Below are 18,538 nucleotides of genomic sequence, written 5' to 3'. Positions count from 1 at the left end.
TATGCTAAATGATAATGTATGTTAAGGAGATGATACTTAGGAAATATTTTTTACTCCAATTAGAGACTTTCCATATATTTCTTCTTTACTGCAAATGTTTCATATATCCTTTTCCTGTTAATGTTTTCTATCTTCATTTTGCTCATGGTACCTTTTAGCTGCTGCGAGTTCTCACCATTTGATAGTCTTAAAATGTTCAATCTTTGTATGCATGTACATGCTTCATGTGTTTTGGTTAGGTACACTTCCTATTCCCCAAATCAAGGAGAACTCTCATATTTTCTTTTAAAATAATTCTTTACAATATATCTATGTTCTGACATTAAATTTTACAGAACATATTTCATATACTCTGCCCAATAATAACTTGTTCCATTACCTATTAAATACTAAATCTTTTCTCTAAGAACCTTTTTGAGTTCTCTGTGTTTCACCTGTCTTACATATATGTTTATAAAGGTGTTTCTTAGCTTTCTTCTTTCTCTCCTACACTGCATTGGTATCTAATTTCATGGTTTTTTAATGTTTTCATTTTCTAAGAGCTTTATTTGTTCTGGGTCAAATGTACTCAATTTATATTTTTGTTATGAATATCATAAATAGTTCTAGGCCTTTGAACTTCAATGAAAATATTAGCTTAACTAGTCAAGGTAACAATAAATTTGTTAGGATATTCACTGGAATTGTAGTGATTTTATATAAATTTTTGTAGAATTTCACAAAGGTGTATAATCATCAGCACAATACACATGAACATATAACTTTCTTCACTTTCTTATTAACTTTCAATTAAAATATTTAGATATTTTTTATTTCTTTCACAAGTTTGTTCTTAGAAAGCTATCTAATTATATATTTTTTAAAGAGAGAGAGATAATTTTTTTAATATTTATTTTTTAATTTTTCAGTGGACACAACATCTTTATTTTATTTTTATGTGGTGCTGAGGATCAAACCCAGTGCCCTGTGCATGCCAGGCGAGCCCACTACTGCTTGAGCCACATCCCCAGCCCCCTAATTATATTTTAGATTATAATTTATAATACTATTTTAAATTCTAAGATTGCATTTTCTATTGCTAGCATAAATATAGAACAAATTTGATTTTTGAAACACTGGTCATGTTTATTTATTGCAATAATTCTCTGTAGATTATTTCAGATGTTAAAAATGTAAAATGGTAAAATCTGCAAATAATTACAATTCTGTTTTTCAATTCTAATATTTATTTTTTATTTACTGTAAAAATGTGCTTGCTAGAATTTTTGGTACAGTATTGAAAAGAGTGGCAATATTGTAATTTAGAAGATTAATCTTTTAATTTTTAATCTATTTTATTTTTTTCATTTTTTATTTTTATTTTCATTGTACAAATTTATGGAGTACAATATGATTACTTCATACACATACAGTGTGTAATGATCAAATCAAGATAGTTACATTCTTATCTACCTAAGCATTTTCTGTAGTTTGATTCTCATAATAATTGCACATATTTATGATATACCATGTAATATTTTAGTACAGCTATACAATATGTGCTGCTCAAGTTGGGATATTTAATGTTTCCATCTCATTATCGTCTCGTTTCCATCTGGTTGGACCCTTTAAACTCATAAACTGCATAACAGCTTATTGTGAATTGCAGTCTCCTACCAACAGTTTGATAGAATAATAGAATTTACTACTTCTGATTAATTGCATAATTGTTAATTTGAATTGTCAACTTAATTGTATTAAGATATATTGAGGATTAAGAATCTTTGCGGGATTATGCTAAGTGAAGCTAGCCAATCCCTAAAAAACAAATGACAAATGTCTTCTTTGATATAAGGAGAGCAACTAAGAACAGAGCAGAGAGGAAGAGCATGAGAAACAGATTAACATTAAACAGGGAAGAGAGGTGGGAGGGAAAGGGAGAGAGAAGGGAAATTGCATGGAAATGGAAGGGGACCCTCATTGTTATACAAAATTACATATAAGAAGATGTGAGGGGAAAGGAAAAAGAAAAAGAAAGAAAAAAAAGGGAGAGAAATGAATTACAGTAGATGGGGTAGAGAGAGAAGATGGGAGGGGAGGGGAGGGGAAGGGGGATAGTAGAGGATAGGAAAGGTAGCAGAATACAACAGTCACTAGTATGGCAATATGTAAAAACGTGGATGTGTAACCGATGTGATACTGCAATCTGTATACAGGGTAAAAATGGGAGTTCATAACCCACTTGAATCAAATGTATGAAATATGATATGTCAAGAGCTTTGTAATGTTTTGAACAACCAATAAAAAAATAAATAAAAGAAAAAAAAAGAATCTTTGCAGTGTGGCAATGAGCAAATGTCTAGGAATGACTGACATGTAAAATAGGGAACTGAAGTAAAGACCCTCCCTAAGTGTGGGCAGCACCATCCAACAAGCTGGAGGCTTGGATGGAATAAAAGTTGGAAGAACAAAGAAGCAGCTACAAATGCAAGCTCCATTCTTCTTGAATGGGTTCTTGATTACTGCTGCCATCACCTGAGGATATCAGACTTTCACTCCTTCACTCCTCCAAAACAGACTCTGCAGTGATTCTCCAGGGTCTTTCCAAAGGCCTTTGGTTTGAACTAGGGTAGCATCATTGATCCCTCTTGTTCTGAGGTGTCAGCCTCTCCGATTGTGCAGCTACTACTTCCTCCAGCTCTCCAGTCTAAAGATGGCCATTGTGGACTATCCAGCTTCTGGTTTTGTAAGCCAATCTAATAAATCCTCCTTTTTATAATAATATTTCCAGTTGATTCTGTTCCTCTAGAGAACCCTGACTAATACAAATGGTGTTTGGGTTACTTTTCTCCAACCTCCCACTTTCCTCCAGTCTTCCAATCTACCCACCCTTTGGTAATCATTATTATATATTTTAATTAATCTTATTTTTGGAATTTATATTGCTGTCTCTGATTTATTTTGTTTAACAAAATGTTTTCTAGTACCATCCATTTTGCTAAGAATAATAGGATATTACTTTATAGGTGAATTATATATAATATGTAATATGTGTGTGTATTACTTTTCTTTCTTTTTTTAGGTCATTTTTAAAAATGTATTTATATTCTAATTTGTAATATATGATAGCAGAATACATTACAATTCATATTACACATATAGGAGCACAATTTTTCATTTCTTGGGTTATGTACAAAGTATATTCACACCATTTGTGTCTTCATACATGTACTTAGGGTAATGATATCAATCTCATTCAACCATCTTTTCTATGCCCATGCCCCTCCCTTTCCCTCCTACTTCTTTGTCCTATGTAGATTCAATGTAATTCTCCCATGAACACTTTCCCAACCCCACTATGAATGAGCCTCCTTATATCAGAGAAAACATTTGGCTTTTTGTGATTGGCTAACTTCACTTAGCATTATATTCTTTAGCTCCATCCATTTACCTGCAAATGCCATGATTTTATTCTCTTTATTGCTGAATAATATTCCATTGTCTCTTACCTGATTGCTGTTTATAATTTCCAGTACTATGTTGAATGAAGTAGGTGAGGGTGAGCATTCTTGTCTTGTTCTAAAGAAAGTATTTGGCTGTTTCCCATTCACTATGTGTATTATGTTAATTGAGTTGCATGTACTGAACCATCCTTGCATTCCTTGGATAAATCCCACTTAATCATGGTGAATGATCTAGTTGACATGATGTTGGACATGGTTTTTATTCAGAGTTTTTACAAATATCTTCATTAGAGATATTGGTCTATAAACTTTCTTCCTTCCTTTCTTCTTCTTCCCCTCCACCCCCCTCCCTTAAGTACTGTTGTTGTTCTGTCCTTGTCTACTTTGATAGATCAGTAGTGCAGGCCTTGTATAACAAATTTAGGACAATTTCTTTCTCTTCATTTTTTTGCAATAATTAAAAAAGATTTTTTGTATTACTTCTTATTTTCTTTGGAAGAACTCAGCAGTGATTCTGTCTAGTCCAGGAATTGAGCTTGATAGGAGACATTTTATTTTTATTTAATTTCTAATCATTATAGATATTTTCAGGATTTTCTATTTCATCAGATTTTATCTTGTTAAGGTATATATGTTGAGAAATTTATCCTTGTAAATTTTCAAGTTTTTGGAGTATAATTGTTTCAAATAATTTCTGCAAATATTTTGTTTCTGAGGCATCACTTGTAAGGTTTCTTTTTTTAACTTTGATTTTGAGTATTCTCTTTCTTTTTCTCAGTATAGTTAAGTATTTTAAAATCATTTACTTTTTCAAAGAATGAGTTTTTTTCTTCATTGATCTTCGGTATTGCTTTAGTCTCTATTGTACTATTTTCTGTGATATTTTTGATTCTTTCCTGCTATTAATTTTGAATTTGGTTAGTTCTTGTTTTTCTCACACCTTGAGGTGATATACTGAGATCATACTACTTTTTTAATGTAGACATTAATTGCTGTAAAGTTTGTTCTTAGCACTAATTTTTCTGTAACCCATAAATTTTAGTATCCATTTTTATTATTTTCCCAAGAAATTACTTTACATTTTCAAGATTATTTTACATTCTTGATTTCTTCTTTGATCTATTGGTTGTGTAAGAGTTGTTTAATTTTTACATATTGGCATAGTGTTCAATACTTTTCTTGTTATTGATTTCTAATTTTATTTCATTGTGGTTAGAAAATTTAATTGATAGGATTTTAATTCCTTTTAAAATTTCTTTAGATTTCTTTTGTGGCCTATCATATGATCTTTCCTGGATAATATGACATGTGCTGTTGAGGTGAAAGTACAGTCAGTTGTTTTGGGATGGAATGTACTTGTTATGGTATGTATAAAAAGTATGACCCAAAAGCTCATGTGTGATACACTGTTAGAATTTTCAGATATGAAATTATTAATTTATGAGAGGTATAATCTAAGCAGTAGATTAACCCACTGATATAGATTAATTGGGAGATATAGGTCACTGAGGACCTTTGGGGTTTATATTTTGTCTTTGATGAGCAGAGCTGTCTCTTTATGCTTTCTGATTGCCCTGTCATGAGTTGCTTCCATCTGGATTGCCTTTCTGCAAGATGTTCTGCCTGGAGTTGGGCTCACAGCAATAGTCAGCTGATCATGGACTGAACCTCTGAAACCATGAGCCAAAATAAACTTTTCTTCCTCTATGTTGTTACTGTTCAGGTATGTTGATCAGAGCAATGCAAAACTGATGAAGATAGTACTGCAGATATCTGTTAGATTAGTTCAGTCTAGAGTGAAATTTGCTTTAGTATTTGTTGATATATTGTCTGAATAATCTGACCATTTCAAAACAGGGCGTGAAAATACTCTACTTTTATTTTATTGGAAACCTCTCTCTTCTGGGTCTATTTATTTAACTTATATATTTGGGTTTTCTGATATTGAATGCATATATGTTTATAATTACTCTTACCTCTTGTTGAATCTACTCTTTTACCATCATAGAATGTCCTTTCTTGTCTCTTTTCTTGATTAAAAGTCTTTTTTTTTTTTTAATATGACATAAGCATAGCTTTTCCTGCTTTCTTTTGGCTTCCTTTTTCATGGAATATCTTGTTCCATTCCATCACTTTGGTCTGTGTGTCCTTAGAAGTGGTTTTTTTGTAGGTAATACAAAATCGGACTTTTTTTTTTTAATTCATTCGGTTGCTCCAAATTTTTTTTTAAACAATGTTTTACATTTAAGGAAATTATTGATATGCAAAGTCTTATTATAGCCATTTATAATTTGTTTTCTTGTTATAATATAGCACCTTTCTTTCTTCCTCGTTTCTGTTAAGGTTAAATAATGTAGGCTAGAAGTGTATTTTGATAGTTTGCTTATTATTTTTGGTTTGTCTATCATATAGTTTGCTATATTTGGGGAATGGATGACAGAGACATCACTTGTCCACTGAGGCTGAAGCTAAGCTGGGTAGCACCAAAGTTGTACAGCCACAGGGACTTGTGCAATCTTGGAGTGAGAGGATGCCCAGGCTCACTCCAAGGCTGGTAATGATGTCAGCTGATTCTGGAGTCTGTCCCACCAGGACATAGTTCTATTTCTAGAGCCAGGGCTGGTCCAGAGTATACCTCTGCAAGTTTTTTTCTGGGCATAGAGGTCGTTGGGTTCTCTTCAATGCTAGTTCTTAATATGTCAAGACTGGCACTGAGCACACCAAGATAAAGTCCTATGAAAGGTTTGATCCATACTCTCTGGTGGATGGAATCTTTCTTCCGCCTCTGCCTGTGGAGATTGAAGGAGAGAGAGTAGAGTCAAGCCCTTAGCTGCTTGACTAGTACAATTTCAGTTGCTGAGTTTATGGATACCGATGGGGGCAGGAGTCATGGGGTTCTTTCTGGCACTGGGCTTCATCCTGGTTGTGTGGGTATTGAATTTAAAGCCTAAGGCCTGAGTTTAATTTTTTTCTCCTTTCCCAAAGTGGGAGGTGTCACTCTTTATGCTGCTTAGAGTTTGAGGTGTGTTAACATGAGGAAATTTCTTTTCTGCCTTCCTTGATATATCTTTTCAAAATGGCGTGGCTTAATTATAATTTTCTTGGTGAATAGGTTAAAAAACTACAACTTTTTTATATCTTTATAAATCTTTGCTAAACTTCATTTTATTTTGATCTCTATTGATTTTTAAAAATATTAAAAGGAAAATGACAACTGAAAATATGTGTCTATCTACCTATCTACATACACAATAAACATATACACACATATACAAGTGCAGGCAGATGCCATTGACAAGTCCACTTGAACCATTCATAAACTCTAGATTAAAAAAAATATTATTCTTAGCAATAATGAGATCCTCCATAACTCTACACGTTACTTTGTATATTACAGTATTTTATTACTATGCTTACCTACCACCCTGTTTAAAGGATAAGTATTAGATGAAGTGTTCTAATCAACAGAGATAATACATGCTGCTTATATTTGTAATCCTCATCATCGTTTTCACTCCACACTCCCTCTTCAGGTCTTTAAGCTATGATTTCCATAGAAAAGGAGAATGTAAGAACCTAAACTTAGCAAAAGTCAGACAGTTTGCTTGGCTTCTATAAAAGCCTGCTTTACTAATGATTTTTCATTTTGTAGGAAAAAATATATTTTTAATTGTCATATCCTGAATTCAAATTAATTAAAACAAAGAATATTTGGCATAGGATTAATTGGCCACATAGTCCTAACCTGTGATCTCAAAGTTCGATAATATTCTGATTCAAATATGATTCAGACAGAAAGCAGTTCACAAAGATATTTTTGAATTCTTATGCTTAACAAACTTTACAACAATTTCTCCCACTTATTTATTTTCATTTCAGTTGCATAATAACAATTAATGGCAAATAGAATTCTTTAAAAATAAGGAAATGTCAGAAATATTACATCCCTAAGACAAGTGAAGCAAACACTGATGAAATTGTTTCCTTTCCCATGCTTCATACATAATTTGTTAGAGGACCTGAGTAAAGGAGCATGTCTCTAGTCCATACTTTAGATTCAGCTCCAGAGACACACTGAATATGGCTATGGAGGTGAGAATAAAGTGTGTTGTGTTCATTTGAAATAAAAGTGTTGGTCCCTTAAGCCTTGTTAGGGGATCCAATGTGTATAAAAAGCACAGATTGTGGATGGTTGCCAAACATCACAAAAATTCCAGGAACAGTGAGAAAAAACTAGATCTCTCAAGACAATATTGTAAGATTTTTAAAGGCTGGCAGCGTGTTTTATTTCAAGATTTGAATTTGTGAAAAATTCTTAAATATACAAAATTAAGGAAAGTGGTAGAGGAAACTCAGGAAAGGTGATTTGATTTTCTTAAGGTAGTTTTGATTTAAAAAAAAATAGATGAAGTCTCAAAACAACCAATGTCATGCTCAATTCCATTACTCATGCTTGGAATAGGTGTGATGCTATGTAATTCATAGTTTTCAAAATGTCTTGTGAAACAATTTTTAATGAATGAGCTTTCCCAGCACACTGGAGCATAATAAAGTTTTCTTTTGATCTTTAATTCATTTATTTCACTTTCTCCTGAGTTGAAGTAGAACTTTAATAGTTAGTTGAAAGCTCTTTGAGATGACTCTTCATTACCAATTTTATATTCTCTGGAGCATATGTCCTTGCCTTAGAAGGAGCATAAGTAAGCAGGTATGTAGATGAAATTTGATCAACCATGATATGAACTATGGAATTGATTGGGACTATAAATATTTTATGATTCACTCCTAATATTACTAAAAAGGAATTCTAAAAATAAGCTTACTGGTCAAATTACAGATATATCCCACATGAGCATAGATAGATGCTTCATATGTAAAATAAAACCTGTAACTACTGATTACATATTCCTCCTATAATTGACATTAGCTAAATTTTTATCAGTTCAGTCTTTTACATAGTAATATTCAATGTTTATATGAATAATAATAGCATATGTAATGTTAATGTATAATACGTCTTCATATAATTATATTGTATATTTTAATAATGCACATTATATAGGTATGAATAATTTTGGCAAAATTTTTATAAATTATTGTATATTAAGGGTTATTGTATTTAATTTAAAATTTTGAATGATTATTAATTTTGAAAAATAGTTTTCTCAATTTATGAGATTTCTGAACAGGAAGAGGTCAATTTCACCCACACTTGAAATTAAAAGTTATATGATTTATAGATTAGAATAAGAAAATAAGATACAGTACCTGTTGAGATATATAGCAATGAAGACATGTGCTGCAAACAAAAAAAAAAAACCATTAAGCAAGTATTCTAATAATTATAAGGAAACTTTTAATAAGAAAAAATATAAAATTAAAAATACCCATGGATAATTAAGTCCTTAAATTTTGAATGACAAAATATCCGAAAGAGAGCATATCAATAATGCTTTCTGATGAGGAATTTCTCTTTCACATATTAAGCCTGTCTCTTTATTTATATTAATAACTCTTTCCTCATTTCAATGTAACTTTTAAAATAATGCTTAATTGTTTAAAATCCACATAATGCTGTTTATATGCATGACTATCACTTATGTTTATTTTAATAGGAAAATTAAAAACACTTGTTATTATAATACTTCACTTCAGGGCTGAGAAATTTAGTTTAAGACATTGCAATTAGAGTTTTGTTTTGTTTTGTTTTGTTTTGTTTTGCCAAAATGGTACATTGAATTAATGTACATAATTTTGAAATAGAAAATACTCTATTCCAGTTTTCACTTTCTGAAAGTTAATGTGAATAAATTAAGTAATATCATATATTAAAAATAAGTTTACATAAGTTTCCCCTATGGAATTCTATTAGATTCCATATTATATCTCACTTCCACACATAAATCATTTCTAAGAACTAAAATCAAGGAAAGGAGAGGATGATGTAATGTATTTGAAGAAAAAAAAAAGACTCCTTTAAAAATTAGAAAAAAAAATAAGAATTTTTTAAAAATTTATTTTGTTAATTAGTATGGTGCTTACATATTGCTCAGGAGGATTATATATGTTTGGGGTCTTACGTGTGGTCTTAGTTCTCATTAGTCCTTTGTGTAGATCCCTATATTTAAAACTGAAAAGGAAGTCTAAATGGTTGCCTTGGGATTTGACTAACCTTTGTACTTTAAGTAAGGAACTTCCAGCACACTAGACCATTAATATTTTTCCTAGACATCTCCCACTTCTGGTCACAGTTGTGGTTGCAAATACTTTCTTGGTGTAATGTCATGTTTGGTTTTTTGTTTGTTTGTTTGTTTGTTTTTATCAGCACTCTCAAGATATTTATATCCTTCCTTAGTCATTGTCATACTCTTTTACTGTACCTTATTTTTTCAGGTGGTATGTAGTTGTTATGGTTTAGATAAGAGGTGTCCCTAAAAAACTCATGTGTGAGACAATGCAAGAACATCCAGAAGTGAGATGTTTCAATTATGAGAGCTGTGGATTAACTGGGTGGCAAGTATTGGCAGGTACATTATGACTGTAGGGGGAAGATCACTCTGGGTGTGTCTTTGGTGTCTGTATTTTGTTCCTGGTGAGCAGGAGCTGTCTCTGCTTCCTGTTGCTATGTTCTGAGCTGCTTTCCTCTGCCATGTCTGTCACCATGATGTTCTACTTCACCTCAGGTCCAGTAGTCATGTGAGAATTAATTTTCTGCCTTTATCTTCATGGTTCTTTAAGATGACCAAGAGTTTTGTCAATCATATTCTTAAAGCCTTCTTTAGTATTATTCCACAAATTTTCAAATATTCATATGTGCATGACTGAGATTCTATCCAACATGGATCCTAATCTGCCTGTAGATGAGTATGAAAATCTCCTCTGTCTCTGAGGCTGCCACTTCTGTGGGATTGATTTCATCCCTGGATCTTACTAGAGTCAAAAGTATGTCCAAGTCTTGGGTTCTGAAGAGAAAGTGGCTGGTGATTAATTCTTCTTTCTGCTCTTGTTAGTGTTAAATCTGTCACAATTTACCTGCATCTTCAGCCAGCCCTCTCAATGCTGCAGTCACTCTTTGATAGAGATCTAATCAATGAGGCCCAAATCTTTGTGTTCCTTTGTGTAAATAGAGGAAATGCCTTGAAGTCGTTTTATTCTGTAGAACAATCTTGAACCATCTATGTATGCTTTAAATGCCTATAGCTTTGGGGGCTGGGCTACATTTTTAATATTCACATCAACCCAAAGTCTAAAATCATTATCTGATATCACTGTTGGCTGATGATGACTCTCTTCCTCTTCAGGATTCTGGATTAGGACAGACCCCATTGCTAGAAGTAATTTGTGGATAGTTCTACTTGTGCTATATTTAGGGTAAATTCAACTGAAAACAATTATCTATATGTATATCTTTGTGAATTTGAGGAACCTTTTGTTTTAGTGAAGTTCTTCAGAGAAACAGAAGCAACAGGATATATATATATATATATATATATATATATATATATATATATATATGGCAGTCTACAAAGTTTCAGTGAATTTCTTTTCTAAAATAGAGCACAGAAATTTTTTGACCTAAATCTGATAGTAATTTAGTGTCAATTTCTTCCATGCTAACCTTAAGGGTAGCCTGAATCTGAGCAAAACAAATTACCTGGCTTGTCATAGTGATTCAATCTAGGTCTTAAATAAAACCTTGCTCTTTTATTACCAATAAAGTGACATTGTTTCTGCCAGAGGTTTCAAGAATTACCTCTTCTGTTATCAACCCTATTGTACAAATGTCTCCTAATCTTATCATCTACTTTGTATTAGTATAAAAGTTCCTGTTTGTTGGAGAGCTTTTCTGCATACTTCTCATTCAGTTGCTTGCCCTAGGTGATGTTAATAACTTACATAGTTTTAAACCATAAACCCCAGTATCAAACATACTGATTTTATCTATATCCTGAGTACAAGACTCACGGTTCATATATTCAGATCCCTAATGGATAACTTAAGACACTTCACACTCTAGTACCTAACATATTTTTCCCCCCATCAAAGCAATTATTTAATCTGTGTTTAGAATTCTGTTGTGTTACATCATTTTCTTTCTAATTACCTAAGCCAGACATTTTATATTGTGGTAGGATCACATTCTCAATTACCTACACCACATCTTACAGACCTCCTTAAATCTGCTCAACTCTCATTCTCTCCATTTTTTTTCTTCAATTATTTAATTTCAGGCCCTCAACAGCTTCAAACACACTATAGTAACATGGTCTTCCAACTGTTCTTACTACCGCTAGCCTCTCTTCCTGTCCCTACCTCCAGTTTATACTTCCCTCTACCCCAGAAATCCACATCTCATTTTCCTTTTTCTGAATTAGTGTATGGATCTTCAGTGACAGAAGGACAATTACAAGTCATCCTTTACATTCTGCCTAGACTCTTAAATCTCTGCAGGCATCTCTCTCACACCATCCTCTCCCTCAGTCTTTACTCCAATACCGAGTGATATAAAGTTTCCATTTCTAACCAGCTATCTCATTCCTTCATCTTCTGTATGCATGTTTTCTTCTTCCTATTGTGTGTGAAGTGCCTGTTGGCTGCAAAAGCCATATCCATCTTTCAAAATCTTATTTAACTGACACAATGTTGAAATTTCACTGGACTATTTCCCAAGGCACTTCCTGACATTCTAGCCCAAAGCAACTCTGTTCTATTTCTGTAGTTTTATATAATTTTATAGCATATATAACATTGATTTGCAATATTTTTGAAAGTCTTATCTCCCATGTATGGTTCTTTTATATAGATGTTTTGTATTTTTGTTGATAATTCTCTAGTATATTGTGCAGTGCCTAACATATTTATAAGGCCTTGAGTACTTTGTTTAGCATAGTATATTGTGCAGTGCATAACATATTTGTAAGGCCTTGAGTACTTTGATTAGCATAGCTCATTCCACTAGATTTTAGTAAGATAAGTTAGCAGAAATTATACTCATTTTACAGATGACCGTCTGTCACTGAGTGTTTTTTCCATACCATATGGCTATGTAAATAAAGGCATCAAGAAACAAGCTTAAGGTTGAAAATATATGACAATATTTTTGGAGCTTACTCAAAATAAATTATATTATTTTAGATATGTTTAAATCTTTATTTTAGGCCTTTAGTCCTAATGAATATTAAGATAAAACATTAGGACATTTATATTTAAGTTTTTTGTTATTTTGATTGTCATGACAGATAATTGTGAGTGGTATCCTTGGAGGTTTAGAACATGGACTTAATGGTAAGACATCTTGGTTTAAATTACTTTTGGGAACTTCCTGTTTGTATGACCTTGGTAAGTAATTTGGTCTCTATGTCTCTGTTACTTCCTCTGTAAAATCTGCCTGTGGAATTGTGGTGAGGATTAAGTACATTATCATAATGAAATTCTACCACCTGGGATATATTAGAGTATCTATAAGCATTGTGATTATTGCAATCTAAAATTAGGAGGCATTAAGGAATGTATGTATGTATAATTGTGAGGTTTGCCTTATATATTACTTGGACTGCAGAACTTCTCTGATCAGGACTCAGAAGTCTGTGGGCTTACATTAACTATATTTTCTTAATCTACATTCTCAGTTACTGATGAACTGACAGTAATGTGGGCCTTCATTCTGGACACCTAACTTTGGTTGGCTGGTGTACTTTGCTTAGCTATGACAAGTTCATATGATCCTTAAAGAACATGGTTTTATGGAGTTGTTTTGAACACACCTACTAAAGGAACCATTACATTTGAAAAGGTGATATATCAGCAGAAAGACATTTTTAGTAGAATTCATTGAATGACAAAGGTTTCCCATATGATTCAACATTATAGTGTTTTGAAACCTGTTGCTTTTTGAGCTGGCTCATTTCATTTGTGGGCCAATCTGAGACAAATTTTTTCTATAAAAAGAAAAAGGTTCACTGGAATTATCAATGACTTTAAGTATATTCAAGACTAGATTTGAAAACTGAATTCAGCATTTACTCCCTGTCACAAAAAAAGAAAGTAATTATTTTGAGATCCAATTCTATAATATCTGGCACCTAGTAGGGATTATACAAATATTTATTTATCATCTTTTTAATTTATAAATAGTTACTAATAAGTTTCCTAACAGTTTTGTCCCATTGACCCTTTTAAGTTTGTTTAATGTTAGCAACTTTTCACATAAATCCCTGCATTTAATATAAAGATCCAGTTTTCTCATCTTTTTAAAAATAATTTTTAGATGTTGATGGACCTTTATTTTACTAATTTATTTATATGAGGTGCTGAGAATCTAACCCAGTGCCTCCTACATGCTAGGCAAGTGCTCTACCACTAAACCACAACTCCAGCTATCATCTACTTTTGTAAAGTTTTTAAGCCTTATAATCTCATTATCATACTAGTTTAAATGGCTCTCTTTTGTCTAAAATATTCTTCAAAATGGCAGGTTCTATAACTAAAGACCATCATTTACCTAGGATTTGACCACAACAGAATATAGGAAAATTATCAAGTTATACATGTTTATTTTTAATCAATTGAAAGATGATATTATGAAATTTGCTTTTATTTATACCTCATAATGTTGTAAACTAACATTGAGTGAATATCAATTGAAATTCTTAAGCTGTTTTATAATTTCGTGCCATACTTTTTTCTAATAAGCCAAATTTCTTTCTAATCAGTTTTGTGCAATTAGATTTTGGACATAAGCTATCCCTTGAGTAACCTTATAATTATTTTGATTAAATCTGTCTTGTTACATTTGGCCCATCACTTTAACCTGTCAAGATCTTGGAACATGATTCTGTCATGATGCCTCCAAAATTCATGTAACTCACACATTTTCTGAGCTTCCTTTGAATATTTCAGTGCATGTCATTAATAAAATAGAAGAAAATGAAACTCTGACTTTCTATCCCATTAAAATGGGCATAGATTCCACATCAACATCTGGGGATGGTCAGTTAAGCAGTGATTACCTAATTGCATATATATCAATTGAAATTAAAATCTAGAGGCTCCATAAAATTTCTTTTTGCTTATTGAATTTTGAGATTTGGAAAAATGGTGAAATATTTTGTATAGATATTTCAGCCAATTATACAAACTGAAAATAAGGCCTCATTAATATTGACCTTAAATGGTCAGTATAATTTAGCTTTGGTGAACTAATATTTCATACTGCTCTACATGATAGAGGCACTAAAAAGTCCCGAATTAGTATATTAAAAGAGACTCTATTAAGATTGTTGAGACTTCCATGTGGTAAACTAGTATGTAGAAGGAGTTAACCCATTTTAGAAAAGCTGTTCTCTCCTGAACATCCTATATACCTTTATTTTCCCCTGTGACCATCCTGTGTCTGTTTATCTAACACACACATACCACACACACACACACACACACACACACTGAAAACATTGTAAAAGTAGCTGCCTTGCTGAAGAGGGATGATTAAGAAAGCAGATCTCGATGTAATGGAATGGAGTTTGGAGAGTCTCTTTGAATTTCTGAGTCCTGGTAATCTTTAAACAGTTGCTTCTTACTTGCAGTTATTCTCAATAGATGGAGGCATAAGAACTTCTGATTCCCCGGTATAAAGACAGAAAAGAGGCATCAAGTAATGGTGCCATACAAAGGAGTGATGGTAAGTCAACCCCATCCAACATGAAAGTGAGCCCACAATAATGAATTTTCTACCCTAAAGTTAGGGGAGGGAGGGGGAGGATGAATGAGCAATCAGAAATCTGAATTATAATCAGACATCTGTTTAATGGGCTTGGAATGTTACAAAGCAATGCAAGTTTTCAAAATATAATTGGTTGACCATCTTGCTGATGTCTGTGTTAGTTAAATGTATCATATTTTTCTAATATTCGAGTCTGGTGGTAATACATAAGAAAAGATACTGTATATAATTTATTTAGTAATGTCATTCTAGCTTTTCATATTTACTAACTTTTTTGTCTTTTACACTCACAAGCCCCCCTTTCGGGATGCTTACCACAATCTATTTCTTGGCATTCATACCCCACATTATTTTAACTAATGTTTTGTTTACACCTCTCGCTTCTTTTCATGTTTTTCAGGATTTTTCAAAGGTAACTAATAGCTTTCTAAAGATATTGAGAATTTTCTAAGCACACTGAGATACAATTCATTAAACTCATAAAAGTTGAACTCATTTATAAAACACAGGCAAGTCTTCCATTTGCTTTTGTAAGTATATTCTGTAAAGGGTTTCATCTGTAAAGTACTTTCCTCCAGGAAGAAGACAACAGGAAAGTGAGTGTTGCTTTTCTCTTTGTGCATCCCTGTCACTCCTTTTCAACATGAAACCCTGCCTTCCATTCTCATGGGTTTGAAAATCTAAGCTAATTTTGGTCATTTGTATATTTGTGTACTTGGGTGATGATTAGTGCCAATGATTTACATTAGTCTTGAAATATCTGTTCATAGAAAGTTTAAGAGAGAGATAAGTTTAGTGATCGGGATATCATTAAGAAAGCCCAACTGCTATGGTATCTCTTGGGTTAGTATCTCTTGCTGCACATTTTTAAGATCCAGAGTCTAATACACACTTATATTGGTTCCTAAAGTTCACTAAGGTACTCATATGAGAAGAGTCACACAAACCAAAGTCATTGTCAGCATAATGCATGTAAGTTCAGTACTTAAAACAGAATATTGATTTGTTAAACACCCAAGGCAGATGATCCTCTTCAATGACTGGGTTGTTCAGTACATATGGCATCCGCCTTCCTAACATTATGGTTTGGGAAACTGAATAAGTAAGCAGGATGCAGGTATTGATTTTCATTTCTAAAAAATGATGAATTGACAGAATGGAAAGATATATGTGCTACATTGGGGTAAAACCTAATTAATCATTTCTGCTTTTTAAGAGAGAATTACTAAACAGATACTTTGGGTACCAAAGATTCTGTGTGTTTTTCGTCTGCACATTTTTGTTGTTGTTGTTGTGTTGTTTTGTTTTTGTTTTACATATTCTGTTTGTACAAACTTGTAAACTGCCAGACATTTTATCTCTTATTCATGATCATTTCCTTTCTCATATTGTCTTTTTCTCCTTTACATGTACTAAAATTAATGATTATGGCCAAATTGTTTTGGTGGACTGGGTAAGTCCTTTTGTGCATCCTTTTTGTGTCACTAATGACATTTTTAATTGCTTAACTGGGACATTATTACCAAATGAACAACATTCCATGTTTCATTCAGGTACTTTTTCTCTTATTTTATTCATTTACTTTTTATTTTTATTTTTTATGATTCTTTTTAGTTATACATAACATTATGATTCATTTTGGTATAGTTACAAAAGCATGGAATATAATTTGTTCTAATTCAGTTCCCAATACTTTCCCTATCCCTCCCCCTGTTTTCTTCTCTCTACTCTTACTTATTTATTATGCTTAGTATTATAATTTTATATTTAAAAGCAGTGTGTAATAATCAAATCAGTAATTATCATTTTATCTTCTCAAATATTATGATTTCTATATTTTAGGAAACTTTAAACCCTTCTTCTCTAGTTGTTTTGAATGTGTAATTTTTGTAGTAGACAGTTCCTCTATAGTGATATATACCATCAGAAGTACTTTCACCCTCCTAACTCTAAACTGTACCCACTCTTTTTGCTCTCCCTCCCTTTAGCCTTTAGTGACCTCTATTCTACCATCTATGTATATGCAATCAATTTTTTTAGGTTCCACAAATGAGTGAAAACATATAGGATTTGTTTTTCTGTGCCTGCACTATTTTCCTTAATATATTGTCCTTCAGTTCTATCCATGTTACTGCAAATGGCAAGATTTCATCCCTTCTATAGCTGAATACATTCTTTTGTGCATATATGACTTATTTTCTTGATTCATTTGCCCACTGATGTACATTTCAGTTGATTCCATATCTTAACTATTATAAATAGTGTTACAATTATCATGGGTTGACATGCTGATTTCATTTCCTTTCAGGATATATACCCAGTGGTGGGATTGCCAATTGCTGGATCAAATGTTTTTTGAGGAATCACCATACTGTTTTTTTTTTTTAAATGATGGTCTTATATATTTACATTCCCACTAACACCCCATAAGAGGTCTCTCTCCTTTCTATGCATCCTCTCCAACATTTGTTACTGACTTTTTAATAATAGCCATTCTATCTGGATTGAGGTATCCTATTATAGTTATTATATTTTATTTCATTTAAACACTTTAATTAAATTTACTTTTTATATGATACACAAAAATAGAATTGAAAATTTACTTTAATGTGGTACGCTCAGACGTTTCAATACATGTATAAAAAGTGTATAAATCAGGGTAAACATGTCTATCTCAAACATTATATTTTTATGTGAATGGATTCAAAATGCCTTTTTCTAGGATTTTGAAATATACAGTACATTGTCATTATCTACAGTTACTCTATTATGTAATGACACATAAAAGCTTTTATTCCTAACTTTAAGTTAGTACTCATTGATCAGCCTTTCCCTCCCTCTCTCACCTGTACTCTCACCAGTCTCTGTTACCGCCATTGTACTATCAACATCTAAAACATTAACTGTTTTGCATTTCATATGAGTAAATTCATGTGGTATTTTTCTTTCTGTTACTATGATTTCCAGTTCCATCCTTATCATCACAAATTACATTATTTCAATATTTTCATAGTTAAATAATATTCCATTGTTGATATATACCACATTTTCTTTAACTGTTCAGTGGATTGATAATTAGGTTGTTTTCATTCCTTAGTTATTGTGCATGGTGCTCTAATAAACATGGGAATGTGAAGGTCTCTCTCATTTTCTTTGATTATGTACCCAAGAGCAGAATTATGTCATATGGTAGTTCTATTTTAATATTTGGGGGAAACATCATACCTTTTCCAATAATAGCTGTAGTAATTATATTCTCATTAACATTGTGCATGGATCCCTGACATTTTTTTGGTCTATTTTTACAAGAAACATTCCCATCACGTGAAATGATATCTCATTGTGGTTTTGATCAGTATTTCCCTGATGATTAGTG

This window comes from Marmota marmota, unplaced genomic scaffold (genome assembly GCF_001458135.2).
Source record: "Marmota marmota marmota unplaced genomic scaffold, marMar, whole genome shotgun sequence".
Taxonomy (NCBI): Eukaryota; Metazoa; Chordata; class Mammalia; order Rodentia; family Sciuridae; genus Marmota; species Marmota marmota.
This window is presented reverse-complemented; position numbering follows the sequence as displayed.